Consider the following 19,545-nt stretch of genomic DNA (forward strand, 5'->3'; position numbering starts at 1 on the left):
CGTCGAGTTTACTGGGGAGCGCTTGAATCAAACAACAACCACTTAATTCCGCTGTAGATTCACTTGCAGTAAATACTGGTTGCTTATTATTTACCACGACACGAGTGTCATCTTCTTAGATACACAGATCGCTTCACGAATATCACCACGAGTAAATCTACTCAGAATATCTTCACGAGTAAATGTACACAGAATATCTTCACGAGTAAATCTACTCAGAATATCTTCACGAGTAAATTTACACAGAATATCTTCACGAGTAAAATGTACACAGAATATCTTCACGAGTAAAATGTACACAGAATATCTTCACGAGTAAATCTACTCAGAATATCTTCACGAGTAAATGTACACAGAATATCTTCACGAGTAAATCTACACAGAATATCTTCACGAGTAAAATCTACACAGAATATCTTCACGAGTAAATCTACTCAGAATATCTTCACGAGTAAATCTACACAGAATATCTTCACGAGTAAATGTACACAGAATATCTTCACGAGTAAATCTACACAGAATATCTTCATGAGTAAATCTACACAGAATATCTTCACGAGTAAATCTACACAGAATATCTTCACGAGTAAAATCTACACAGAATATTTTCACGAGTAAATCTACTCAGAATATCTTCACGAGTAAATCTACTCAGAAAATCTTCACGAGTAAATCTACACAGAATATCTTCACGAGTAAATCTAGACAGAATATCTTCACGAGTAAATGTACACAGAATATCTTCACGAGTAAATCTACTCAGAATATCTTCACGAGTAAATCTATGAACATCTGCATCAAGAACGGACATATCAGTATGGATATAATTATCTCCTCATACAGTTTCATCAGCCCAAGTAGGTTGTACTTGTACCAAGTAGGTAGTACCCAAGTAGGTGGTACTTGTACCAAGTAGGTAGTACCCAAGTAGGTGGTACTTGTACCAAGTAGGTAGTACCCAAGTAGGTGGTACTTGTAGCAAGTAGGTAGTACCCAAGTAGGTGGTACTTGTACCAAGTAGGTAGTACCCAAGTAGGTGGTACTTGTACCAAGTAGGTAGTATCCAAGTAGGTTGTACTTGTACCAAGTAGGTAGTACCCAAGTAGGTTGTACTTGTACCAAGTAGGTAGTACCCAAGTAGGTTGTACTTGTACCAAGTAGGTAGTACCCAAGTAGGTGGTACTTGTACCAAGTAGGTAGTACCCAAGTAGGTGGTACTTGTACCAAGTAGGTAGTATCCAAGTAGGTTGTACTTGTACCAAGTAGGTAGTACCCAAGTAGGTGGTACTTGTACCAAGTAGGTAGTACCCAAGTAGGTGGTTTAACGATTGAAACAAGACTTAGTTGTATATCATCACTGGGTGTCTTGGTAACCAGGGTAGCCAGTGTTTGGGAGACAGGTCGTTGGGTAACCAAACAAATGTCTGGGCAACCAGTGTTGATGAGAGAGATGGTAACAATAGTCTGAGTCGACATGGGGAAAAAGGCATGGTAATAGGTGACTGGTTACCTGTTGTGGTAACAAGTGACTGGGTAACAAATGAATAGGAATAAGGAGTGGTAACAAGTGGCTGGTAACCAATGGATAGAAATGGGGTGTGGTAACAAGTGACTGGTAACCAATGGTTAGGGATAAGATGTGGTAACATGTGGCTGGTAACCAAAGGATAGGGATAAGATGTGGTGACATGTGGTTGGTAACCAATGGATAGAAATGGGGTGTGGTAACAAGTGGCTGGTAACCAATGGATAGAAATGGGGTGTGGTAACATGTGGCTGGTAACCAAAGGACAGGGATAAGGTGTGGTAGAGAAATGTCACAGTTTAGTAGTTATAGGACTGGTTACCAATGACGTCACTGCAAACAATCGCTCCTTACACCCGTGACGACTGGAGTTATACATGAACTCTTTTACTGATCATTTCAGTGAAGTCCAGATGCTATTGTGCACCTTGTCAACTGTTCCGAAATATATATTACTAATATTTGTCTGTTGCTATGATATAGTGATGCTTCCAGGAGCTTACAACTACCGTTGATACAGGATTAGTTTAGTTTCAGCTGTCGGAGCAGGTGAGTTTACACATGGCGGGGCTAAAGGATGGTAACTAGTGACAGTGTAGCATGTGTTGGGTAGGATGGTGTGGAACGATGTGGAAGGTAAGATGGTGTGGTAGCAGGTGGTGGGTAGGATGGTGTGGTGGATGTGGTAGGTACGATGGTGTGGTAGCAGGTGGTGAGTAAGATGGTGTGGGAGGATGTGGAAGGTAAGATGGTGTGGTAGCATGTAGGATGGTGTGGTAGGATGTGGTAGGTAAGATAGTGTGGTAGCAGGTGGTGGGTAGGATGGTGTGGTAGCCAGTGAATGGGGAAGAGTTGTAGGGTGTCAGATGAAAGATGTGGTGGCAGGTGGTGTGTAGGATGGTGAGGTAGCCAGTGAATGGGGAAGAGTTGTAGGGTGTCAGATGTAAGATGTGGTGGCAGGTGGTGTGTAGGATGGTGTGGTAGTCAGTGGATGGTTAAGAGTTGTAGGGTGTCAGATGAAAGGTGTGACATAGTGGGGTACCAAGTGAAGGTTATGAAGTACCAAGAACAGGACAAGGTAATCCAAAGGAATCACTGCCTTGGTTTGGCAATCAACAAATGTGAGACTAATCCTCCATTGTCAAAACAAGCTACACCACCACGAGACGTCATCGCGCATTGATGATGACATGAAGTTTACCGTTATTACTTCGTTACACTCCTCCATCAGAGTGATTATTACTTCTACAAGTCTTCTGAAACATGCACTTTGTTGACAGCATGAGAGTTGCTGACACTTTCCAAGTCGTATGCAATAAATGCGACGACAACAAAGGCTATGGCTACGTGAGAGATCCACACGACTGCACATTTCACTGCTTCCATGGTCTTGTGTGGAACAACCAGGCTCTGATCTGCAACTGGCCGCATCTCCTCTATGACTGCAGTATATTGCATGTATTTTCTCCATTTGTCTTAGCTGTTGTCAGTTGGTGTTACTCCATCCCTCTGTGTTAGCTGTTATCAGCAGGTGTTACTCCATCTCTCTGTGTCGACTGTTGTCAGTAGGTATTACTCCATCCCTCTATGTCGACTGTTGTCAGTAGGTGTTACTCCACCCCTCTATGTCGACTGTTGTCAGTAGGTGATACTCTATCTCTCTATGTCGACTGTTGTCAGAAGGTATTACTCCATCCCTCTATGTCGACTGTTGTCAGTAGGTGTTACTCCATCCCTCTATGTCGACTGTTGTCAGTAGGTGATACTCTATCTCTCTATGTCGACTGTTGTCAGTAGGTGTTACTCCATCCCTCTATGTCGACTGTTGTCAGTAGGTGTTACTCCATCCCTCTATGTCGACTGTTGTCAGTAGGTGATACTCTATCTCTCTATGTCGACTGTTGTCAGTAGGTGTTACTCCATCCCTCTATGTCGACTGTTGTCAGTAGGTGATACTCTATCTCTCTATGTCGATTGTTATCAGTAGGTGATACAATGAGTACAATGAGGCACTACAATGCTAAATTCAACGGCTAAATATCCAAATCTAGCACTTGGTCTCTTACAGTAGTCTGCGGTACTCACGAGTTCACCAGTGTCAGAGTCAGTAAAGTTATTGTTCTTACCTGTAATCAGTCATACCGTGGCTGGCTGGATTTCAGGATCTTGTCAGATCACTATCAGGCCAGTTTGTGTTCATGTGGCTCTCCACTATGTGGTGGACAGGACACATGTAATATCTGTATCCCCGCTGTATGGCTGACTGACCCATGTGATATTATCTGTATAAGTACCGTGTCTACCTACAGGTTGACAGATTCATGTTATCATCTGTACATCTGTTGTGTGGTTCACAGACCTATCTAATATCATCGGCATGCCTACTGTATGGTTGAAATACACATGTGATATCATCTGGACGTCTAGTGTGTGGTTGGCAGAACCATGTGATATCATCTGTATAACTACTGTGTCTGCCTACAGCGTGGCTGATAAACCCATGTGATACCAGTAAAAATATAGCGAGTCTAATTATATTCTCGATGTCCAATGCTTGCAAAGTTTCCATTTTATTGTGGAGGGATCATTAGCAAGGCCATGTCCAGAGTGTCACAAATGTGGGTAATGTGGTTCACGAGATATGAGGTATGATATAAGTAAAATAAAATATATTATAATTGCAGTAAAAGAAAACGATGTCATTTGGTACCTCTTGGATAAAGATATGCCCTCAGATAATATGATATGAAACATGTTCAGAATGGCATTCCCGTCATAATCATTAGTTAAAGATTCGGATTGCTTGATTTAGACAGGGGCAGTTTTTTAAGGACACCCCTTCTTTGATCTCACACAAATATTGTGTCGAGATAGTCAAGCTGGGACTGTTTCCAACATATTGGGAGTTGAGACTTGTGTGACCATTCATCATTTAGCTTAAACCGTTGGCATCATGTAAGAATAGTGAAAACATTATGAACAGTCAGTTATGTCCTTATGGTGAAGTCATCTGGTAGAGGGCGGGTAGTGTCCCCAAAATTAAACAAGCTCGTTCAGTAAACAGGAGGGGGCACTTACATTAACGAGAGATTGTAGTTTCAATTTTTTTACGCACTTTAATATATTTAAACATAGTTTGATTTTAGCGAACTTCTACTTACCTGAAACACATAAAATGTTTCTTGCATATGTTTTCTGAAGTTTGTATTGCATTTATCGCAAATTTTGTGTTTTAGGGGGTACGAAGATAAAAAGTGAAACAAAACGGGGATCGTGAGTCTGGAACATAGCAAACAAATTCGCTTAAGTTTGACATATTTTATGTGGAACATAAAACAGAACATGAAAAACACCTGCATTTACATCATTGTCCTGGTGAGAAGCACTACTTCTTGACTGACATCCCCTCGTACACATGTGTACATCTGCGGTGTGTTTGACAGACCCATGTGAGTTCATGGCCCCGGACCCACACAACCTCTACGGTTACAAGCTGCTCACCTCAGGAAAATGGCCATTCTAGACTTGTTCAGTCGTAGAGATGTATGCCCATCACACATGCACGTGTGTACAGGATCCGTGTTTCAACAAGGACTACGACCAGTGAAACTCAAGGGGCTACAAGCTGTACGTCAGTGGGATATGGGTAATGATCATGAGGATGTTCCCATTCTGGCAGATCTACAATCCCATAACCTGCACCTGTGTGGCCGGTAAGTCTCATGGGCTGGTTCTGTGTGGTGGGTGACATACCATTGTCCTGTGTGGTGGGTAACATACCATTGTCCTGTGCGGCGGGTGACATACCATTGTCCTGTATAGTGGGTTACATACCATTGTTCTGTATAGAGGGTAACATACCATTGTCCTGTGCTTTTGGCATGCTCCATGCCAATCTGTCTCACACATTTCCTCAGCCAATTTAGGCATTGACGATTGAGGATGAAGGATGAAGGATGGACTCCCCACCTTCATTTCCCAATGATGACAATAGAGTTAAAAGCTGTTTATACATGAAATTCAGACGCTTGCTACCAGCCAACAAGCACATGTACCTGCAATATGTTAACTATAAGTAGATCGTGCGCCCGTGTCCACAAAGAACGGCTTACAGCGAACACTCCTGTAACTGCGACGTACACTATACCTGTCCAGCATTCCAGACAGGTGTTATATAGTGTCTTAGCACGTGGTGTCTTAGCACGTGGTGGCGTGTGATCCTGTGCAAAAAGCTCAGGTAAGAAACGATGGACGCGGACCATGTTCGGATGGGTGACCGACAGCTGAGCGTTTCTAGGACTTCAGTCTTGACCCACAATGAAGCACATGACACATGTGGTCTCACCTTAGGCAAGTGAGTTTGTTCAAACTTGCCTGTTCACCCAGCAGAAAATGGGTACCCGGTGGGATAAGTCATGTGACTATAGCCTTCCAGCACCTAACAGGCAGCTTTGGTTATCCGGGTAATAATATGCCCGCTTTGAATGTTGAGCATTCACCTCATGAATTTAGTTTGGCGCAGTATAAATGCACATATTATTACATTCCAGGCAGGTGTTATATAGTGTCCTACATTCCAAGCAGATGTTAGATGTTGTTCTACATTCCAGGCGGGTGTTAGATGGTGTCGTACATTCCAGACAGGTGTAGATACGAGAGGATATCAAAAGGTTTTGAGCCTTGCATATTTATACTTCACAAATAGTAATGGGCAGGGCACCTAACGTATATTAGTGTAATAGCTACATATTCCCGGTAGGATCACATAGCTGGATGCATTTTTTGGCGGTGCCTTGTAAAAGAGATATACCCCCTAATGAATGTGAAAAATGGACAAAGTTTCTTGTCCTGGGGGGCAACACAGCCAAGCAGGTTGAAGAACGCCTCACTGCTGTTTACAAGGTGTCTTCCCCTTCTGCTGCAACCATCAAACGTTGGGTGAAAGAGTTTCAGCGAGGAAGAGAGAGCTTAGATGATGACCCCCGTCCAGGACGACCCTCAACCCAAGCAAATTTTGACACTGTGCATCAGCTAGTGATGGGAAATCGTCGTATCACCCTGCACGATACCGGGCTCTCATGTGGATCCATTCACAGCATACTCCATGACAATCTCCACATGTCCACTGTGTGCAAGATGAATGCTTTCTGATTACATGAAGCTTTCTCGGGTCAACATCAGTGGCGCGATGCTAACTCGTTACCATGCCACCCCAGAAGATTTTCATTTTAGAATTGTAACCTGTGATGAAACCTGGCTTCATCATTATGGCCCTGAGAGCAAGCAGGAGTCAATGGAATGGAAACATGTCACCTCTCCAAGGACAAAGAAGCTCAAATCGACCAGGTCCCCAACGAAGGTTATGGCAACTTTATTTTGGGACAGTAAAGGTGTCCACATCGACTACTTGCCTCATGGTACGACAATGAATGGAGAGTACTATGCTAACCTGAAGCAGGTGCTCCAGTCCATTAAAGAGAAGCGGCGAGGAAAGATCCGGCGAGGGATTCTTCTTCACCAGGACAATGCGCCAGTCCACACTAGCCGAGCTGCAATGGAAACTGCGCGCGAGTGCTGGTAAGAAATTTTTCCCTCACCCTATTCACAAGACCTAGCCCCGACTCCTCGACTGAAAAACACATCCGGGGCCAGAAATTTCAGGATGATGATGAGCTTATCGCTGCTGTGGAGGGTTTTTTAGGGGACCAAGATGTGGAGTTCTTCAGATCAGGAATCAGCAATTGGCAAACCAGATGGGAGAAGTGTGTGAACTTGGAAGGGGACTATGTAGAAATATAAACCAGTATGAATTCCAAAATCTTGCTTTTTCAGGACGAGGCTCAAAACGTTTTGACATCCCCTCGTAGTGTCTTTCATTCCAGGTAGGTCTTAGATAGTGTCTTACATTCCAGGGAGGTGTTATATAGTGTCCAGACATGTGTTAGATCGTGCTCTACAGTCCACTGAGGTGTTAGTGTCCTACATTTGAGCCAGGTGTTACATCGTGTCCTTCATTCCAGACAGGTGTTTAATCCCGTGGTGTTCGCTGACCGTTGTTGGTTGTAAGCCCGTTCTGTGTGAAGATGTACATGATGCTGTTGTTGATTGTGGGTCTGATCTGTGTGAAGATGTACATTATTGGTCACAAGGGGGCATTGGTTGATGTACCTCGAGGGACCAGTGAACAACGTCACTGCTACTTTTGAAGTGTTTAAGGCATGGGTATAGATCAACCGTTGCGAATCTTACAGTTTGCTGTTCTTTACCAGTTATTGTCTTGGAAAAATCGCCCTTGTGTAGTTCCCCTTCTTAATATTCACAGGAACTACATTTGAATGCTTTGTCAAAGTGTATTTATTGGAATGCGAGGACAAAATCTTTTCAGAGCCATCGTTACATTTTTCAGACGACACAAGAAAAACAATTTAGGGTTATCTTCCCTCCATCGATTTGAATTCGCAAGACATCGGTAATTGCAGTCCATCATGCGTGATTCAGTGTTATTCGAGATAAAAAGAAAGTACTACCAAGAAGTTCCCAATGAGTTGCCATCGGCAGCGGGGTACATTTCAATGTATACAAAATGGGTATACTGAAAATAACAGATGAGCGCTTAGCCAATACAGACATTTATGTGTGAGGTAAGATAAAATGATGTTGTATGTCTTGAGCCTGATCTGTGTCAAAACGTACACAATGATGTTGTAGGCTGTGAACCCGCTCTGTATCTACCGAACACCAAAGACTTCGCTCACATTCACCAAGTGGACAACCACGGCGTCTACATCCACTGCGACATCCCTGCAGCAGCGAGGGACGGCAGTAGTTTTCTCGGCATGCCATTCTTCAGGAACGGTTACTATGGTGATGAGCTGACCATATCCCTTTAATACTTCCGTGCTGACAACGCCACCGGCGTCGTTGTAAGCAACTCATTGTGCGATGGTGAAGAAGCCACCATTTACATCATCGTGGTCCTCGACGGCTTCTGTTTCCATGTCATAAACAACTACAGAAAAAAAAAATGTCATGTGTGTTCCATGTCCGGTAAGTAGGTCAGGCGACACAACGCAAGACGTTTACTGTTTGACAAAGGTGTCCCCATCAATGGAGTCTCCGTCGCCATTCCCATACTTCTAGTGATCTGTCTGACTCCCCACACAGATGTGACTTCCTCTGACATAAAACTTTCCGTTTCACCTTCATTATTTTATCAAACACTGTTTACGACATTTATTGTGGCTCTCACTATCTTGTTGCTAATTCTCTCCCTCTCAGCGCAACCTGTCTCAACTTCTTTCTGTGTTTTGACTATGGTCTCATCGTTTCTGATAACTTTGATACTGCGAAAACTGAATTAAGAACGCTATTCTACGTCCGAGCAGGCAGGGAGCTGGTGTTTTCTCCATAAGTTGTAGTGTAGTGGTGTGTATACACTGTGACGTACTTCATTTCAGTTTGTGATGTACGTACGCGTTGGGTGCAGTCCAATCCTCATCTCTTCCACAACGCCTCTGCCCTTATCAGAGAAGGAGGAGTCAGTAATTCCCTTGTCGAAACCACATGTCCCCAACCTGTGAGGTAATACATGAAAAATACAGCTTTATGGATTATAACGTCTTGTTTATTACTTTGAGCGACGTTTCGATCTAGATTCTTACATCGTTTTCTAGTTAAACGTCATGAATGAAATGAGAACGATGTCAGAATCTACATCGAAACGTCGCTCACCGTAATACACAAGAAGTAGTAACCCATAAAGCGGTATATTTCATTTTTGATTCACCAACTTCTGGAATGCACATTAAACAAGCTGTGAGGTCATAAAGGTATGGGACAATCCTACCACGTGTCTGAACTTCTTGTCTGAACTTCGTGTCAGCTGTATACACATTTCTTGAGCATTACATCTCTAGCCATTTCCCTTCTTCTTGTAGTAGCTTCTTTATACTTACTTGCTGTGCAATACATCTCCAGTCGTCTCTTACTGCTGTCCTGTGTATACTTCCTGTGTGCTGCATCTAGAGCCAGTCTGTCTCTTGCCTTAGTGCCCTCTGTGTACTGCCTGTGTGTAGCATCTAGAGCCAATCTGTCTCCTGCCTTAGTGCCCTCTGTATACGTCCTGCGTGATGCATCTAAAGCCAATCTGTCTCTTGCCTTGGTGCCCTCTCTTTACGTCCTGCGTGATGCATCTCCAGTCCACTGGTGTCTTTCCCACGTGGTCTCTGTATGCTTACGTCCTACTTGTTTACAAAAAAATACATGTTGCACCTTCTGAGCCTGACAGTGGACCACCTCTCTCAACCTAACACTGTAATCTTCTGTACAGCTTCCTGTCACCTGCACCTGTTTTCAACGACGGTGGACCACCCATCTCACCTCAGCCTACACACTATTCATCTCTACTGCTTTCTGTCACCTACATCTGGTTTCCATGACAGTGGACCACCCCTCCCGCCCTATCCCACGCCATATCCTTCTCTACTGCTTTCTGTCACATGCACTTTGTTTCCCCGACAGTGGACATCTACTAGGTTATACCAGTTTGGCAAGGAAATGCTGAACGCGCAGTAAGCTGTTGACGCTACCGGAGACTAGCTCCCACCCTCTTCTCTTGTTTCTATATCTCCTCCTAGTTGATCGTATTAGCATTTTGAAGATTGATGCACGACAAATATATGTTTCTCAGCATGGTTTACTGCGTGATTAATGACAACTATCTCGTGTGTCACACCAGTATCTGACAGTAGACAGTGTCTAGACAGTATCCCACTGCATCAGGGGTGCGCTAGTTATTGCCTACCGTTAAACGTGTGCCAGTAAACGTTCGGTAGATGTATACTCGCACAACAACCCGCAGTCATTACATCCATAAAACCAACAGCTGCCATCAAGATATACACATCCACAACAATCAATAGCTGCCATCTACAGATACACATCCACACAATCAACAACTTCCATCCATATATACACGTCTGAACAACCAACAACTGTCATCTATATATACACATCCACAACCAGCACCTGCCATCAAGATATACACAACCACAACCAACAGCTGCCATCAAGATATGCACATCCACACAACAAACAGCTGCCACCTAGATAAACACATCCACAACCAATAGGTGCCATCAAGATATACACATCCACAACCAACAGCTGTCGTCTAGATATACACATCCATACAACTAACAACTGCCGTCTATTTATACACATCCACACAACCAACGGCTGCCATCTAGATATACATATCCACAACCAATTTTTGTCATCAAAATATATATATACAGCCATAACCAACAGCTGCCATCAAGATATACACATCCACACAACCAACAGCTGCCATCTGGATGTGAGGCGGGTCAGAAACCTAGTTTTCATAGCTTTCTGTCGTCTGAACACAGCTTGTGGAGTCCATTTCTGGTGTCCCCAGTAGTGATGGGAAATTGCTAAACACGGCGTAAAAGCGTAAAACGTAACTCACTCACACATCTAGATATACACGTATACACATCCACACAAGGTCATGAATTAAAAGAGAGTATTAAGAATGGATTTAGCATGAAGTGAATAATTGCAAAGAATTAACATATGCCTTGACTACATAAATTTAGTTCATGTGTTTTACTGCTCACCATGACACTTTAGTTACCGCACCTACCCGGTTTGGAATTCTGTCATTTAATACGACTGGTCTCGCGAAACTCGGACCATATTCCTCTGTCAGTTTTGGGATAACTCGAGAAGATGATTACCATAAATCTGGAAAACATGCACCAAAGACGTTGTAGGGTGGGCAGCACGACCTGTTAGTCAAATGACCCTGTCCAAGTTGGGTTTTCTTACATTTTTCCAAGAGCACAGTAGCTGGCTGGTGTGTTTTCATATGTTTATTATGCCATGTATAGTAGCTGCCTGGTGTGTTTTCATATCTTTAATAGTGTCATGTATAGTAGCTGCCTGGTGTGTTTTCATATGTTTATTAGTGTCATGTATAGTAGCCGCCTGGTGTGTTTTCATATGTTTAACAGTGTCATGCATAGTAGCTGCCTGGTGTGTTTTCATATGTTTAATAGTGTCGTGTATAGTAGCTGGCTGGTGTGTTTTCATATGTTTAATAGAGTCATGTATAGTAGCTGCCTGGTGTGTTTTCATATGTTTATTATGCCATGTATAGTAGCTGCCTGGTGTGTTTTCATATGTTTAATAGTGTCGTGTATAGTAGCTGCCTGGTGTGTTTTCATATGTTTAATAGTGTCATGTATAGTAGCTGCCTGGTGTGTTTTCATATGTTTAATAGTGTCGTGTATAGTAGCTGCCTGGTGTGTTTTCATATGTTTAATAGAGTCATGTATAGTAGCTGCCTGGTGTGTTTTGATATGTTTAATAGTGTCGTCTATAGTAGCTGCCTGGTGTGTTTTCATATGTTTAATAGAGTCATGTATAGTAGCTGCCTGGTGTGTTTTCATATGTTTAACAGTGTCATGTTTAATAGAGTCATGTATAGTAGCTGCCTGGTGTGTTTTCATATATTTAATAGTGTCATGTATAGTAGCTGCCTGGTGTGTTTTCATATGTTTAATAGTGTCGTGTATAGTAGCTGCCTGGTGTGTTTTCATATGTTTAATAGAGTCATGTATAGTAGCTGCCTGGTGTGTTTTCATATGTTTAATAGTGTCGTGTATAGTAGCTGCCTGGTGTGTTTTCATATGTTTAATAGAGTAATGTATAGTAGCTGCCTGGTGTGTTTTCATATGTTTAATAGTGTCATGTATAGTAGCTGCCTGGTGTGTTTTCATATGTTTAATAGAGTAATGTATAGTAGCTGCCTGGTGTGTTTTCATATGTTTAATAGTGTCATGTATAGTAGCTGCCTGGTGTGTTTTTATATATTTAATAGTGTCATGTATAGTAGCTGCCTGGTGTGTTTTCATATGTTTAACAGTGTCATGTTTAATAGTGTCATGTATAGTAGCCGCCTGGTGTGTTTTCATATCTTTAATAGTGTCATGTATAGTAGCTGCCTGGTGTGTTTTCATATGTTTAATAGTGTCGTGTATAGTAGCTGCCTGGTGTGTTTTCATATGTTTAATAGTGTCATGTATAGTAGCTGCCTGGTGTGTTTTCATATGTTTAATAGAGTAATGTATAGTAGCTGCCTGGTGTGTTTTCATATGTTTATTGGCGTCATGTATAGTAGCTGCCTGGTGTGTTTTCAAATGTTTAATAGTGTCATGTATAGTAGCTGCCTGGTGTGTTTTCGTATATTTAATAGTGTCATGTATAGTAGCTGCCTGGTGTGTTTTCATATGTTTAACAGTGTCATGTTTAATAGTGTCATGTATAGTAGCTACCTGGTGTGTTTTCATATGTTTAATAGAGTCATGTATAGTAGCTGCCTGGTGTGTTTTCATATGTTTAATAGTGTCATGTATAGTAGCTGCCTGGTGTGTTTTCATATATTTAATAGTGTCATGTATAGTAGCTGCCTGGTGTGTTTTCATATGTTTAACAGTGTCATGTTTAATAGTGTCATGTATAGTAGCTGCCTGGTGTGTTTTCATATGTTTAATAGTGTCGTGTATAGTAGCTGCCTGGTGTGTTTTCATATGTTTAATAGTGTCGTGTATAGTAGCTGCCTGGTGTGTTTTCATATGGTTTGCTAGATTTTGTCTTTCACTTGCATGGACAAAGAGTACACCGTGTCTTGTGTGAGAACCCTTACAGTGCGGAGGTAAGATGGTGCAGTTTCTCTCAGTCTTTACGTCACCACTACAACTTATGGACGTTTTCAAAGAAAACACCAGTCAGCAAATCTCGCAGCGATTGCTGTCACTGATACAATCAAAACGGTTATATAAAAATACTGATGAATCTCCGCGCGATCACCTCGTTGAGTAATGTAGAGATAGAAGGCCAGGTAGTCATGCCTTTGTGCATACATATCAGTATACGCTAATTCATCGGGGGTTGTTAGAGGAAGAAATCGGAAATAACATGTCACGTGAAAGCCCCACAGCACGTGGACAGATCCGGTTAGTTTTGTTTTGCGTGAGAAATCCTTAGGTCCCTGAAGGGTGTCTGCACTGACTGTACATGTGTGGCTGTCTGCATACTGATGGCTTATATTCCTTGTGGATATTGTAATGGTGATTACAAAGCACATCAGTATGCAGCCATGTACGTCTGTTGTAGATATTCAGAAATCAAGTTTAAGTTTCTCATGACACTCGCTGTTTCTCATTACGTAAACACACCTGACAAATATAATAACCTTTTCATCTATTTTAACCTGTAGAAGGTTATCTTTAGTCCTGCCTAATTACAACACCAAAAATTCGTTCTAGGGGAAGCTAATAAAATCTTACAACAAAACACAATTAAAATATAACCAGAACATTGATGAAATAAGGACATTGTGTTATAAATTGATGATCAAAGGTACTTTGAACAGTTTTGTTTTAACTGGTCACGTGCATTATTATTGAATCATGTCTTCATTTCCATCTACTTGGTTTACTGCCAACGTACAGCAAAATACAAACAGGCACACAAGTTTGACTTCACTTAATTAGTTCTAACATTTTAGTTCAAGCTCTGGACGCGTCCCTCCTTACCTGTGGTCCACAAACAACTCAAAAGATTGGACGCTTCCCTCCTTACCTGTGATCCACAAGCAACTCAAAACATTGGACGCTTCCATCCTCACCTGTGATCCACAAGCAACTCAAAACAGTGGACGCTTCCATCCTCACCTGTGATCCACAAGCGACTGAAAACACTGGACGCCTCCATCCTTACCTGTGATCCACAAGCAACTCAAAACATTGGACGCTTCCCTCCTTACCTGTGATCCTCAAGCAACTCAAAACATTGGACGTTTCCCTCCTTACCTGTGATCCACAAGCAACTCAAAACATTGGACGCCTCCATTCTTACCTGTGATCCACAAGCAGCTCAAAACATTGGACGCTTCCGTCCTTACTTGTGATCCACAAACAACTCAAAACATTGGACGCTTCCCTCCTCACCTGTGATCCACAAGCAACTCAAAACATTGGACGCTTCCCTCCTTACCTTTGCTCCACAAGCAACTCAAAACACTGGACGCTTCCCTCCTTACCTGGCCTGTGCTCACATTAATTGCGAACACCCGATTTCACGAAATAGTTTGACAGTTTGAAACAGCTGACTTTTCAACTCAGCAGCATTTTTAAGATAAAAATGTTCAAACAATTCATTCTATTCACCAAATTCAGACTGTTTACTGTTTATGAGGTTACTATCGCGTAAAATTTGAGTAGAAACTCTAACTCAATTCAAAACTCATACTTAGCGGTCACATGCAACAAAAAATAAAACAAAATCAAACATAATTAGAACACAGTTATCACTTATTCATGATATTGTTACGGTGAATAATTTGCCGTGACAAAAGGTGTACGAAATACCCTCAGAACAAGCAAAATATAACACCGAAAAGTGTTTTGTGTCTGAATTTTCAATACAATGTATTTTCGTATTGAACAGAAAGCAAGATACAATGATTCACATCGGAAGTTTCATGTATTTAGCTGACATACACAACCAATGGTGAATCATTTATTTACCTGATATGCACAGCCAAAAGTGCATCATGCATTTACTCATGTCTTATCATGCATCATGCATTTACTCATGTCTTATCATGCATCATGCATTTACTCATGTCTTATCATGCATCATGCCTTATCCTCAGTGACTAACCTTTATCCAAACATCTTTACCTGTAACTCGTTAACCTAATCACTACAAGCCTGCACGTCAATCAGTTGAAGCCTGTACATCAGTTGAAGCCTGTACATCAATCAATCGAAGCCTGTACATCAATTAATAGAAACCTGTATATCTTGTTACCCATTCTTATCTATCTATTGTTATGTGTATATATACTACACCTGGCTGTAGTGCTTGAGCAGACAGCTTGACTTGTACTTCCATAGTATTTCATACATTGACGCATCACATAAGCTATAGGCGTTGAGAGTTAAAAATCACTAAATATTTTTACACTGTAGACATTACAAATATGAATCCCCTCGGAAGTCTAGACCCAAAGACATCAAGGGGATGTCAGGTGACCGTCAGAGAGCTGATATGAAATTTCATAAATGATGAGAATTGAATGAAAATATAATAGTGTGGACTTTTTACCCTTGGACGAAGACACATACGAGGAATTTGATGCCCCACCTGTGTACCCAAATCGTAAAAACAAAGATCTGGTTGAAATAACTATGGTAGAGAATTACTAGACTTATGCAAAACGTTTGGATGGTACCTGTTGAATGGCAGATTCTCAGACGAGGGGGACTATACATATATTGGCCCAACTGGTTGTAGCACACCAGACTACATTGCAGTGTCAGCATCGTTGTACCGTTATGTGGAGGACTTAAAGAGCGTCTCTCGCACGGAGTCAGATCATCTCCCACTCACAACTATAATCTCATCCCTGTTCGCTGTTGGCAGGCTAGTCGATGATAAGTATTTTCTTCGTATTAACAGATGTAAATTTAAATGGAATAATGAAAAATCACAATCATATCTTGATAACCTGCAAAATGCTGATACAAGTAATTTGTTCCAGGACTTTATGAACAGTCTACATGTCAACACTGATAAAGCAGTAAACATACTGCAGCGCATTCTGCAAAGCTGTGGGCGAGATATGAAATGCAGACATGCCAAAACCATCGACTCTAATCAACAGCAAGAATGGTTTGATCAACAGTGTCAGACTCTTAAACGTGAAAAGTACAAATTACTTAATATGTTTAGAAAAACAACAACATTTGACAATTTGAATAGATACAAAGACATTAGATCCAAGTTCAAACAGACCTGTAAAACCAAAAAAAGATAGCTATAATCGTTCGATTACAAAAAAAATACATGATGCAGCTTGTTCTAGAGACTGCTCAGCATTTTGGAGACTTGTGAAAAAATATACCACAAACTGTGCCATGGAAGAACGTGTAACGCCATCAACATGGGCTGCATACTTTAAGGACTTGTTGAACCCGACGCTGCCAGAAGATGGCAACTTTTCAGAAGATGTCAAATCATACATTGATAAACATGACTTCAATACATGTGTTGACTGTATTAATGACGATGATATTCTATCATGTGACTTTACAGTTCATGAGATGCTATCAGACATCTGAAAGATAACAAATCCCCTGGCGATGATGGTATACCCGCAGAGTTTTTCAAATATTCTGAACATATAATTGTTCCTTATTTAGTACTACTGTTCAACAAAATTCTTTCATCCGGTGTTTGGCCAAATTCCTGGTCAGCTGGTATTATCATCCCACTATAGAAGAAAGGTAGTAGATCTGACCCGAATAACTATAGGGGAATCTCTCTTCTAAATGTAATGAGCAAAATTTTTGTTTCGGTTCTAAACAAACGACTGGAGTACTTCGTGGAACTTCATGAGATAACTGGAGAATATCAGGGTGGATTTAAGACTGACCATTCGACTTTGGACAATATCTTTATTCTCCATACAATCATTCAGAAATATTTAACACGCAAAAATGGGAAGATATACGTTGCATTCATAGATTTTCGTAAGGCCTTTGATATGGTGAATAGGTTTAAACTATTGTATGTTCTTTTGCACAATGGGATCCACGGTAAATTTTTCAAGTTGATTGAATCGAAAATATGTATATTAATGTCAAGGCCACTGTAATCTGTGAGTACGGTAAGAAATTAACTGAATATTTTGGTAGCGCCTGTGGGGTTTGGCAAGGCTGTGTCCTCAGTCCTGTACTATTCTCTTTATATATCAATGAACTTGTATCGATATTAGAAACCAAGTTTGATGATGGTATATTTGTCTCTGACAATATGTTGAATATCATTGCTCTCTTATTTGCAGATGATTTGGTTTTGATTGCCGATACTGTCGTAAGATTACAGCGTCGCCTTGACGCCTTACATATATATTCACATCAATGGGGCATGGATATTAATACTGATAAAAGTAAAATTATTGTCTTTAAAATGGGTGGCCCATTGTCCAAACATGAAAAATGGTTTTATAATGGTACCCAGATGGAAACTGTCAATATTTATAAGTATTTAGGACTTATGATAACTCCAAAACTGATTTGGACTAGGGCATGTAAAACATTATCCGATCAAGCTAATAAGGCACTGTGGCCGATCAAGTCATTTATAAGACGATACGACATGTCACCCTCAGAAGGATTGTACATCTTCGATAAAAAATTGTACCAATTCTAACATATGGTGCCGAGATATGGGGTTTTAAAAAGAGAGAAAGGATTGAAATTATCCATCGAAAATTTTGCAAATTCTTACTTCAGATTAGTTACAGATCATCTAATGCTGTTGCATATGGGGAATGTGGGAGGGCACCCTTAAGCAATGTTTATTATGTCAAATGTATTAAATACTGGCTGAGATTATTAAGAATGCATCCAAGTAGATATCCATATCAATGTTATCAATTCCTATTATCTGTTGAATTCAGGAAACGTGCAACATGGGCTCGTCACGTCAGTGATTTGTTATTTCATTATGGTTTTGGTACTGCTTGGATTCCCCAAGATGTTGGCGATGCAAAAATGTTTCTATATATGTTTACCGAAAAAATTAACAACTGCTCCATGCAAGAGCGGCATCTTTCCCTAGATGCTCCTTCGCTGTCGTTTTACAAATCACATAAATCGCTTCTGACCTGTGAAAAATATCTATCACTGAACATAAGTAATAAACTTAAACGTCTTTTCACGTTATTCAGATCAGGATCTAGTGCACTTGGTATCAAATATACTAGACGAAGTATTGCCTCTTGCAATGACGACATCGTGTTATGTAAACACTGTAAAAGTATCGAGGATGAAATTCATATTGTTTATATTTGTATGTCGCTATGAGGATATGCGTCGGCGTTACATTCCAAAAAACGGTCCATGGATACTATTATTCCCTCCATAGCATATGTACATCATCAGACATTAATAGCATAAATAACTTTGTCAAGTACTTAGAACATGTTTATTCTGCTCCTGTTAGCGTTGTTTCATGAAACTGGTAACCAAGATCACTATTGTACCATCTTGTTCTATGGGTTGTATGGCCTCTATACAAATAAACCCTTCTTCTTCTTCTATAAACTACATCCCTTCAGTTTTACCCTTACTTCACCTGAAGAAGAGACTAGGAACTGTCTCGAAACGTTGTGACCTGTATAATAAATAAATGTTGAACCATACAGCATTTTTAGTTTGACCCCACCAACTTCTAAATGCCTTTGAAACAACTTATGCATTTACCTGACATTCACAACCAATGGTGCATCATGTATTTACCTAACATGCACAACCAAAGATGTATCACATATTTACCTGACACTCACAACCAAAGTTGCATCTTGCATTGACCTTACAAGCTAAACCAAAGATGTATTTATTTACCTGTCATATCTGCAATGGGTGCATCATGCATTTGTCTGGCATTACACAATCAAAAGTGCATCATGTATTGATCTGCACAAACTGCACAAACAAGGACGCATCATATATGTATCTGCCATGCACATCCACACCTGCCTCATATACTTACCTAATATGCACACCCATACATGCATCATGTATGTATCTGACATGTACAGCCAAAGCTGCATCACGCATTTACCTGACATACACAACCAAACGTGCATCATGTATTTACCTGGAATACACAACCAAAGGTACACCATTTATTTATGTGACATACACAACACAAGATGCATCCTGTCATTATCTGATATGTACAACCAAAGGTGAAACATGCGTTTACCTGACATACACGAAACACGTTGTTATGTATCATTTCAAGTATTAAACATGCGCGTTATGCAATGTTTGCTTCTTGTGCAGACAGTCAGGGTCCATGATGCATTACTCGGGGCTACTACATAATAAACATTCAGTGAACACAGAGATGGTATC

The 19,545-nt window shown here is 40.9% G+C and overlaps 1 pseudogene; it reads left to right on the forward strand.

The window, feature by feature from the left end:
* The first annotated feature begins 2,788 nt into the window (after positions 1–2,788).
* On the forward strand, positions 2,789–9,110 carry LOC137260907 (uncharacterized; annotated as a pseudogene).
* The last annotated feature ends 10,435 nt before the right edge of the window (positions 9,111–19,545 follow it).

This window comes from Haliotis asinina, chromosome 14 (assembly GCF_037392515.1).
Source record: "Haliotis asinina isolate JCU_RB_2024 chromosome 14, JCU_Hal_asi_v2, whole genome shotgun sequence".
Classification (NCBI taxonomy): Eukaryota; Metazoa; Mollusca; class Gastropoda; order Lepetellida; family Haliotidae; genus Haliotis; species Haliotis asinina.